This window comes from Arachis stenosperma, chromosome 2 (genome assembly GCF_014773155.1).
Source record: "Arachis stenosperma cultivar V10309 chromosome 2, arast.V10309.gnm1.PFL2, whole genome shotgun sequence".
Taxonomy (NCBI): Eukaryota; Viridiplantae; Streptophyta; class Magnoliopsida; order Fabales; family Fabaceae; genus Arachis; species Arachis stenosperma.
The window spans coordinates 111270192-111281409 of NC_080378.1; the positions used below are offsets into that span (position 1 = coordinate 111270192).

At 41.1% G+C, this 11218-nt stretch overlaps 1 non-coding gene across 1 annotated transcript; it reads left to right on the plus strand.

Annotated features, from left to right (window-relative positions):
* The first annotated feature begins 2477 nt into the window (after positions 1-2477).
* LOC130964904 (small nucleolar RNA R71) lies at positions 2478-2585 on the plus strand. The gene has a single exon (XR_009080969.1). It is a non-coding gene; the product is annotated as a small nucleolar RNA R71 (small nucleolar RNA).
* Positions 2586-11218: the final 8633 nt, after the last annotated feature.

Below are 11218 nucleotides of genomic sequence, written 5' to 3' on the forward strand. Positions count from 1 at the left end.
GAAGAGAGTAGAAGAAGAAGAAATGAGGAAGAGGGAGATGGTGGTGTATTCGGCCAAAGATGGGGAGAAGTGTTGTTTAGGTTGTGTGAAGATGAAGGGGTTAAGAAGGGTTTATATAGGAGAGAGGGGAGATGAGGTTCGGCCATTATGGGTGGATTTGGGAGGGAAAGTGGTTTGAATTTGAAGGGTGAGGTTGGTGGGGTTTTATGAAGGATGGATGTGAGTGGTGAAGAGAAAGATGGGATTTGATAGGTGAAGGGTTTTTAGGGAAGAGGTGTTGAGGTGATTGGTGAATGGGGGAAGAAGAAAGAGAGTGGTGGTGGGGTCCTGTGGGGTCCACAGATCCTGTGGTGTCAAGGAAAAGTCATCCCTGCACCAAATGGCATCAAAATTCACGTTTTGAGCTATTGCTGGCGTTAAACGCCGGGCTGGTGCCCATTCCTGGCGTTTAACGCCAGGTTCTTGCCCTTTTCTGGCGTTTAACGCCAATCTGGTGCCCCTTTCTGGCGTTAAACGCCCAGAATGGTGCCAGACTGGGCGTTAAACGCCCAATTGCTAGGCTTACTGGCGTTTGAACGCCAGCAGCATCTTCCTCCAGGGTGTGCTGTTTTTCTTCCTGTTTTTCATTCTGTTATTGCTTTTTCAATTAATTTTGTGACTTCTTATGATCATCAACCTACAAAATAAAATAAAATAACAAAAGAAAATATGTAAAATATAATATTGGGTTGCCTCCCAACAAGCGCTTCTTTAATGTCAGTAGCTTGACAGAGGACTCTCATGGAGCCTCACAGATACTCAGAGCAATGTTGGAACCTCCCAACACCAAACTTAGAGTTTGAATGTGGGGGTTCAACACCAAACTTAGAGTTTGGTTGTGGCCTCCCAACACCAAACTTAGAGTTTGAATGTGGGGGCTCTTCTTGACTCTGATTTGAGAGAAGCTCTTCATGCTTCATCTCTATGGTGACAGAGGGATATCCTTGAGCCTTAAACACAAAGGATTCTCCATTCACTTGAATGATCAGTTCACCTCTATCAACATCAATCACAGCCTTTGCTGTGGCTAGAAAAGGTCTGCCAAGGATGATGGTTTCATCCATGCATTTCCCAGTCTCTAGGACTATGAAATCAGTAGGGATGTAATGGTCTTCAATCTTAACCAGAACATTCTCTACAAGTCCATAAGCTTGTTTTCTTGAGTTGTCTGCCATCTCTAGTGAGATTTTTGCAGCTTGTACCTCAAAGATCCTTAGCTTCTCCATTACTGAGAGAGGCATGAGGTTTACACTCGACCCTAAGTCACACAGAGCCTTCTTGAAGGTCATGGTGCCTATGGTACAAGGTATGGAATACTTCCCAGGGTCTTGTCTCTTTTGAGGTAATTTCTGCCTAGACAAGTCATCCAGTTCTTTGGTGAGCAAAGGAGGTTCATCCTCCCAAGTCTCATTTCCAAATAACTTGTCATTTAGCTTCATGATTGCTCCAAGGTATTTAGCAACTTGCTCTTCAGTGACATACTCATCCTCTTCAGAGGAAGAATACTCATCAGAGCTCATGAAAGGCAGAAGTAAGTCCAATGGAATCTCTATGGTCTCATTTTGAGTCCCAGATTCCCATGGTTCCTCATTGGGGAACTCATTGGAGGCTAGTGCACGCCCATTGAGGTCTTCCTCAGTGGCGTTCACTTCCTCCCCTTCCTCTCCAAATTCGGCCATATTGATGGCTTTGCACTCTCCTTTTGGATTTTCTTCTGTGTTGCTTGGAAGAGTACTTGGAGGGAGTTCAGTAACTTTCTTGCTCAGCTGTCCCACTTGTCCTTCCAAATTCCTAATGGAAGACCTTGTTTCAGTCATGAAACTTTGAGTGGTTTTGATTAGATCAGAGACCATGGTTGCTAAGTCAGAGGGGTTCTGCTTAGAATTCTCTGTCTGTTGCTGAGAAGATGATGGAAAAGGCTTGCCATTGCTAAACCTGTTTCTTCCACCATTGTTGTTGTTGAAACCTTGTTGAGGTCTCTCTTGATTCTTCCATGAGAGATTTGGGTGATTTCTCCATGAAGAATTATAGGTGTTACCATAGGGTTCTCCTAGGTAATTCACCTCTTCCACTGAAGGGTTCTCAGGATCATAAGTTTCTTCCTCAGATGAAGCATCCTTAGTACTGCCAGGTGCATGTTGCATTCCAGACAGACTTTGAGAAATCAAATTGACTTGTTGAGTCAATATTTTATTCTGAGCCAAAATGGCGTTCAGAGTATCAATCTCAAGAACTCCTTTCTTCTGACTTGTCCCATTGTTCACAGGATTTCTCTCAGAAGTGTACATGAATTGGTTATTTGCAACCATTTCAATGAGCTCTTGAGCTTTTGTAGGCGTCTTCTTCAGATGAAGAGATCCTCCAGCAGAGCTATCCAAGGACATCTTAGATAGTTCAGAGAGACCATCATAGAAAATACCTATGATGCTCCATTCAGAAAGCATGTCAGAAGGACATTTTCTGATCAATTGTTTGTATCTTTCCCAAGCTTCATAGAGGGATTCTCCATCCTTCTGTCTGAAGGTTTGGACTTCCACTCTAAGCTTACTCCATCTTTGTGGTGGAAAGAACTTTGCCAAGAAGGCATTGACTAGCTTTTCCCAAGAGTCCAGGCTTTCTTTAGGTTGAGAGTCCAACCATATTCTAGCTCTGTCTCTTACAGCAAAAGGGAATAGCATCAGTCTATAGACCTCAGGGTCTACCCCATTAGTCTTGACTGTGTCACAGATTTGTAAGAATTCAGCTAAGAACTGATGAGGATCTTCCATTGGAAGTCCATGGAACTTGCAATTCTGTTGCATTAGAGAAACTAATTGAGGTTAAGCTCAAAGTTGTTTGCTCCAATGGCAGGGATAGAGATGCTTCTCCCATAGAAGTCGGGAGTAGGTGCAGTAAAGTCACCCAGCACCTTCCTTGCATTGTTTGCATTATTGTTGTTTTCGGCTGCCATGTCTTGTTCTTCTTTGAAGAATTCGGTCAGGTCCTCTAAAGAGAGTTGTGCTTTGGCTTCTCTTAGCTTTCTCTTCAAGGTCCTTTCGGGTTCAGGGTCAGCTTCAACAAGAATGCCTTTGTCTCTGCTCCTGCTCATATGAAAGAGAAGAGAACAAGAAAATGTGGAATCTTCTATGTCACAGTATAGAGATTCCTTGAGGTGTCAGAGGAAAAGAGAAATAGAAAGAAGAAGGAGAAGAAGAATTCGAACTTTAATTAGATAAGATTCGAATTGTGCATTGAGAAGGAGTGGTACTCCATAAATAGAAGGATGTGAGAGGGAGGGAAGTATTTATTTATTTATTTTTTTTTCGAAAATTAATTAAAATATTTTGAAAACATTTTTGAAAACCACTAATTGATTTTCGAAATTAAAAGTAAGAAAGAAATCAAGTGATTTTTGAAAAAGATTTTGAAATTAGAACTTAAAAAGATTTGATTGAAACTATTTTGAAAAAGATGTGATTAAAAAGATATGATTGAGAAGATATGATTTGAAAACAATTTTTAAAAGGATATGATTTGAAAACAATTTTAAAAGATATGATTTTAAAATTAATGACTTGCCTAACAAGAAAAGATATGATTCAAACATTAAACCTTTCTCAACAGAAAAGGTAACAAATTTGAGATGTTCAATCAAATCATTAATTGTTAGTAAGTATCTTTGAAAAAGGAAAGAAATTGATTTTGAAAACATTTGATTGAAAAGATATGATTTGAAAAAGATTTGATTTTGAAAAACTTTGAAAACTTGAAAAAAAATTGATTTGAAAACAAAATCTTCCCCCTAGCACCATCCTGGCGTTAAACGCCCAGAATGGTATCCATTCTGGCGTTTAACGCCCAAATGCACCCTTTTGGGCGTTAAACGCCCAACCAGGTACCCTGGCTGGCGTTTAAACGCCAGTCTGTCTTCTTCACTGGGCATTTTCGAATGCTCAGCTTTTTCTGTGTAATTCCTCTGCAGTATGTCCTGAATCTTCAATTCTTTGTATTATTGACTTGAAAAGACACAAATTAAAAATATTTTTGGATTTTTAATAATCAAAATGCAACAAGAATCAAATAACAATGCATGCAAGACACCAAACTTAGCAGTTTGTATACTACTGACACTATATGAGACACATAAACACTCAAGTCAAAAGAATTCAAAGATCAGAGTAAGAAATCATCAAGAATTACTTGAAGATCCTTAAGACACATGAATGAATGCATGCAATTGACACCAAACTTAAGATGAGACTCTAGACTCAAACAAGGAACATCAAATATTTTTGGTTTTTAAAAATTTTTTTTTTGTGCTTTTTCGAAAATTATATGAAAATAGAAAATGAAGGTTTCAGAATTCTCAATTTGAATTCCAGGAATCATTGCAATGCTAGTCTAAGACTCCGGTCCAGGAATTAGACATGGCTTCACAGCCAGCCAAGCTTCCAAAGAAAGCTTCGGTCCAAAACACTAGACATGGCCAATGGCCAGCCAAGCCTTAGCAGATCATTGCTCCAATAGCAAGATTGATAGAGATCAACAAGCTATTGTGATGATTAGTTGAAACCTCGGTCCAATAAGATTAGACATGGCTTCTCAGCCAGCCAGATTTCAACAGATCATCATGAAACACTAGAATTCATTCTTAAGAACTCTGAAGAAAAGAAAAAAATACCTAATCTAAGCAACAAGATGAACCGTCAGTTGTCCATACACAAGAACAATCCCCGGCAACGGCGCCAAAAACTTGGTGCACGAAATTGTGATCAATACTTCTCAAAACATAAACAATCCCTAGTAATGGCTCCAAAGACTTGGTGCTCAATACCATGGCATAAACACAACTTCGCACAACTAACCAGCAAGTGCACTGGGTCGTCCAAGTAATAAACCTTACGCGAGTAAGGGTCGATCCCACGGAGATTGGTGGTATGAAGCAAGCTATGGTCACCTTGTAAATCTCAGTCAGGCAGACTCAAATGGGTATAGTGGTAAACGAATAAAGCAATAAGATAAAGATAGAGATACTTATGCATATCATTGGTGAGAGCTTCAGATAAGCGTATGAAGATGCCTTCCCTTCCGTCTCTCTGCTTTCTTACTGTCTTCATCCAATCCTTCTTACTCCTTTCCATGGCAAGCTCGTGTAGGGTTTCACCGTTGTCAGTGGCTACCTCCCATCCTCTCATTGGAAATACGTCCCTGATGCTCTGTCACAGCATAGGTTATCCATCTGTCGGTTCTCAATCAGGCCGGAATAGAATCCAGTGATTCTTTTGCGTCTGTCACTAACGCCCCGCCCTCAGGAGTTTGAAGCACGTCACAGTCATTCAATCATTGAATCCTACTCAGAATACCACAGACAAGGTTAGACCTTCCGGATTCTCTTGAATGCCGCCATCAGTTCTTGCCTATACCACAAAGACTCCGATTAAAGAATCCAAGAGATATTCACTAAGCCTCGTATGCTTGTAGAACAAGAGTGGTTGTCAGTCACTTTGTTCATGAGTGAGAATGGTGATGATCCGTGACAATCATCACCTTCATCAAGTTGAAGAACAAGTGATATCTTGGATAAAGAACAAGCGGAATTGAATAGAAGAACAATAGTAATTGCATTAATACTCGAGATACAGCAGAGCTCCACACCTTAATCTATGGTGTGTAGAAACTCCACCGTTGAAAATACATAAGAACAAGGTCTAGGCATGGCCGAATGGCCAGCCTCCCAAACGATCTAAGATAGCATAAAACTCAAAGATAGCTACCCCCGATTCTTAGACATCAAATACAATAGTAAAAAGTCCTACTTATAGAGAACTAGTAGCCTAAGGTGTACAGAGATGAGTAAATGACATAAAAATCCACTTCCGGGCCCACTTGGTGTGTGCTTGGGCTGAGAAATGAAGCATTTTTGTGTAGAGACTTGTCTTGGAGTTAAACGCCAGCTTTGGTGCCAGTTTGGGCGTTTAACTCCCATTTAGGTGCCAGTTCCGGCGTTTAACGCTGGAATTTCTTAAGGTGACTTTGAACGCCGGTTTGGGCCATCAAATCTTGGGCAAAGTATGGACTATCATATATTGCTGGAAAGCCCAGGATGTCTACTTTCCAACGCCGTTGAGAACGCGCCAATTGGGCTTCTGTAGCTCCAGAAAATCCACTTCGAGTGCAGGGAGGTCAGAATCCAACAGCATCTGCAGTCCTTTTCAGTCTCTGGATCAGATTTTTGCTCAGAACCTTCAATTTCAGCCAGAAAATACCTGAAATCACAGAAAAACACACAAACTCATAGTAAAGTCCAGAAAAGTGAATTTTAACTAAAAACTAATAAAAATATACTAAAAACTAACTAGATCATACTAAAAACATACTAAAAACAATGCCAAAAAGTGTACAAATTATCCGCTCATCAACCACTCTGCTGGTGGATATCTTCACCTGAAGAAAACACTTGCAGAAGCCCAGGAACTCATTGAGATGGTTGCAAATAACCAGTTCATGTATACTTCTGAAAGAAATCCTGTGAATAATGGGATGACTCAGAAGAAAGGAGTTCTTGAGATTGATACTCTGAATGCCATATTGGCTCAGAATAAAATATTGAATCAGCAAGTCAATATGATTTCTCAGAATCTGACTAGAATGCAAGCTACATCTGGCAGTAATAAAGAAGCCTCCTCTGAAGAAGAAGCTTATGACCTTGAGAATCCTGCAATAGAAGAGGTGAATTACATGGGAGAATCCTATGGAAACACCTATAATTCTTCATGGAGAAATCATCCAAATTTCTCATGGAAGGATCAACAGAAGCCTCAACAAGGCTTCAATAATAATAATGGTGGGAGAAATCGGTTTGGTAATAGCAAACCTTTTCCATTATCTTCTCAGCAACAAACAGAGAATTCTGAGCAGAGCCTCTCTGGCTTAGCAACCATAGCCTCTGATCTATCTAAGACCATTCTCAGTTTCATGACTGAAACAAGGTCATCCATCAGAAATTTGGAGGCATAAGTGGGTCAGCTGAGTAAAAGAGTTACTGAAACTTCTCCTTGTACTCTCCCAAGCAATACAGAAGAGAATCTAAAAAGAGAGTGCAAGGTCATAACTATATCCAAAGTGGCCGAACCTGGAGAGAGTAAAAAGACAATAATTTCCAGTGAGGACGACCTCAATGGACGTCCACTGACCACTAAGAAGTTCCCTAATGATGAACCAAAGGTATCTGTGGCTCATACAGAGACCATAAAGATTCCACTGAACTTACTGTTGCCATTCATGAGCTCTAATGTGTATTCTTCCTCTGAAGAGGATGAAGATATTGTTGAAGAGCAAGTTGCTCGGTAAGTAGGAGCAATCATGAAGTTGAATGCCAAGTTATTTGGTAATGAGACTTAGGAGGATGAACCTCCATTGCTCATCAATGAACTGAATGCCTTGGTTCAGCAGAAATTACCTCAGAAGAAATCGGACCCCGGAAGGTTCTTAATACCTTGTACCATAGACACCATGACCTTTAAGAAGCCTCTGTGTGACCTGGGGTCAGGTATAAACCTCATGCCACTCTCTATAATGGAGAAACTGGGGATCTTTGAGGTACAAGCTGCAAGAATCTCACTAGAGATGGCAGACAAATCAATGAAATAGGCTTATGGACTTGTAGAGGATGTCTTAGTGAAGGTTGAAGGCCTTTACATCCCTACTGACTTCATAATCCTAGACACTAAGAAGGATGAGGATGAATACATCATCCTTGGAAGATCCTTCTGATGAGCGGATAATTTGTACGCTTTTTGGCATTGTTTTTAGTATGTTTTTAGTATGATCTAGTTAGTTTTTAGTATATTTTTATTAGTTTTTAGTTAAAATTCACTTTTCTGGACTTTACTATGAGTTTGTGTGTTTTTCTGTGATTTCAGGTATTTTCAGGCTGAAATTGAGGGACCTGAGCAAAAATCTGATTCAGAGACTGAAAAGGACTGCAGATGCTGTTGGATTCTGACCTCCCTGCACTCGAAGAGGATTTTCTGGAGCTACAGAAGCCCAATTGGCGCGCTCTCAACGGCGTTGGAAAGTAGACATCCTGGGCTTTCCAGCAATATATGATAGTTCATACTTTGCCCAAGATTTGATGGCCCAAATCGGCGTTCAAAGTCACCTTCAGAATTCCCAGCGTTAAACGCCGGAACTGGCACCAAAATAGGAGTTAAACGCCCAAACTGGCACAAAAGCTGGCGTTTAACTCCAAGAAGAGTCTCTACACGAAAATGCTTCAATGCTCAGCCCAAGCACACACCAAGTGGGCCCGGAAGTAGATTTTTATGTCATTTACTCATCTCTGTACACCCTAGGCTACTAGTTCTCTATATATAGGACCTTTTGCTATTGTATTTTACATCTTGGGATCTTAGATCATCTTTAGGTCTTTGAATCCTTTGATCACTGGGGGCTGGCCTCACGGCCATGCCTAGACCTTGTTCTTATGTATTTTCAACGGTGGAGTTTCTACACACCATAGATTAAGGTGTGGAGCTCTGCTGTACCTCGAGTATTAATGCAATTACTATTGTTCTTCTATTCAATTCCGCTTGTTCTTGTTCCAAGATATCACTTGTTCTTCAACTTGATGAATGTGATGATCCGTGACACTCATCATCATTCTCACCTATGAACGTGTGACTGACAACCACCTCCGTTCTACCTTAGATTGGGTGAATATCTCTTGGATTCCTGATACACGATGCATGGTTGATCGCCTGACAACCGAGCGCTCGCCTGAAAAACGAGCCAGCCATTCCGTGAGATCAGAGTCTTCGTGGTATAGGCAAGAACTGATGGCGGCATTCAAGAGAATCCGGAAGGTCTAACCTTGTCTGTGGTATTCTGAGTAGGATTCAATGATTGAATGACTGTGACGTGCTTCAAACTCCTGAGGGCGGGGCGTTAGTGACAGACGCAAAAGAATCACTGGATTCTATTCCGGCCTGATTGAGAACCGACAGATGGATAGCCGTGTGGTGCACGAAATTGTGATCACTACTTTTACACAAAACAATCCCCGGTAATGAATCCAAAAACTTGGTGCTCAATACCATGGCATAAACACAACTTCGCACAACTAACCAGCAAGTGCACTGGGTCGTCCAAGTAATACCTTACGTGAGTAAGGGTCGATCCCACGGAGATTGTTGGTATGAAGCAAGCTATGGTCACCTTGTAAATCTTAGTCAGGCAGACTCAATTGGGTATAGATGATGAATGAATAAAACATAAAGGTAAAGATAGAGATACTTATGTATATCATTGGTGAGAGCTTCAGATAAGTGTATGAAGATGCCTTCCCTTCCGTCTCTCTGCTTTCCTACTGTCTTCATCCAATCCTTCTTACTCCTTTCCATGGCAAGCTTATGCAAGGGTTTCACCGTTGTCAGTGGCTACCTCCCATCCTCTCAGTGAAAATGTTCCTATGCTCTGTCACAGCATATGGCTAATCAGCTGTCGGTTCTCGGTCAGGCCGGAATAGAATCCATTGACTCTTTTGCGTCTGTCACTAACGCCCCGCCTGCTAGGAGTTTGAAGCACGTCACAGTCATTCAATCATTGAATCCTACTCAGAATACCACAGACAAGGTTAGACCTTTCGGATTCTCTTGAATGCTGCCATCAGTTCTCGCCTATACCACGAAAACTCTGATCTCACGGAATGGCTGGCTCGTTTGTCAGGCGAGCACTCGGTTGTCAGGCGATCAACCATGCATCGTGTATCAGGAATCCAAGAGATAAACACTAGAGCCTTGGTTGCTTGTAGAACAGAGTGGTTGTCAGTCACTTTGTTCATAAGTGAGAATGATGATGAGTGTCACGGATCATCACATTCATCAAGTTGAAGAACAAGTGATATCTTGGACAAAGAACAAGCGGAATTGAATAGAAGAACAATAGTAATTGCATTAATACTCGAGGTACAGCAGAGCTCCACACCTTAATCTATGGTGTGTAGAAACTCCACCGTTGAAAATACATAAGAACAGGGTCTAGGCATGGCCGAATGGCCAGCCTCCCAAGGTGAGTTCAATCATAAAAACATGATCAAAAAGCTAGATGTCCGAAGATGAAAATACAATAGTAAAAGGTCCTACTTATAGAAAACTAGTAGCCTAGGGTGTACAGAGATGAGTAAATGACATAAAAATCCACTTCCGGGCCCACTTGGTGTGTGCTTGGGCTGAGTGATGAGCGGATATTTTATACGCTTTTTGGGGGTAATTTCTTGTAGATTTTAGTATGTTTTAATTAGTTTTTAATAGAATTTTATTAGTTTTTAAGCAAAAATTATATTTCTGGACTTTACTATGAGTGTGTGTATTTTTCTGTGATTTCAGGTATTTTCTGGCTGAAATTGAGGGAGCTGAGCAAAAATCTGACTTAGGCTGAAAAAAGGACTGCTGATGCTGTTGGATCCTGACCTCCCTGCACTCGAAATGGATTTTCTGGAGCTACAGGAGTTCAATTGGCGCGCTCTCAACGGCGTTGGAAAGTAGACATCCAGGGCTTTCCAGCAATATATAATAGTCCATACTTTGCGCAAGGATAGACGACGTAACTTGGCGTTGAACGCCAAGTACATGCTGCTGTCTGGAGTTAAACGCCAGAAAAACGTCATGATCCGGAGTTGAACGCCCAAAACACGTCATAACCTGGAGTTTGACGCCAAGAAAGGTCTTTACACGTGGAAAGCTTTAGTCTCAGCCCCAGCACACACCAAGTGGGCCCCAGAAGTGGATTTCTGCACCAATTATCTTAGTTTATTCATTTTCTGTAAACCTAGGTTACTAGTTTACTATTTAAACAACTTTTACAGACTTATCTTGTACCTCATGACATTTTCAGATCTGAATTACATACTTTGTGACGGCATGAGTCTCTAAACTCCATTGTTGGGGGTGAGGAGCTCTGCAGCGTCTCGATGATTTAATACAATTCCTTTGTTTTCCATTCAAACACGCTTGTTCTTATCTAAGATGTTTATTCGTGCTTAATTGTGAAGAAGGTGATGATCCGTGACACTCATCACCTTCCTCAATCCATGAACGTGTGCCTGACAACCACCTCCGTTCTATATCAGACTGAATGAATATCTCTTAGATTCCTCAACAGAATCTTCGTGGTATAAGCCAGATTGATGGCGGCATTCATG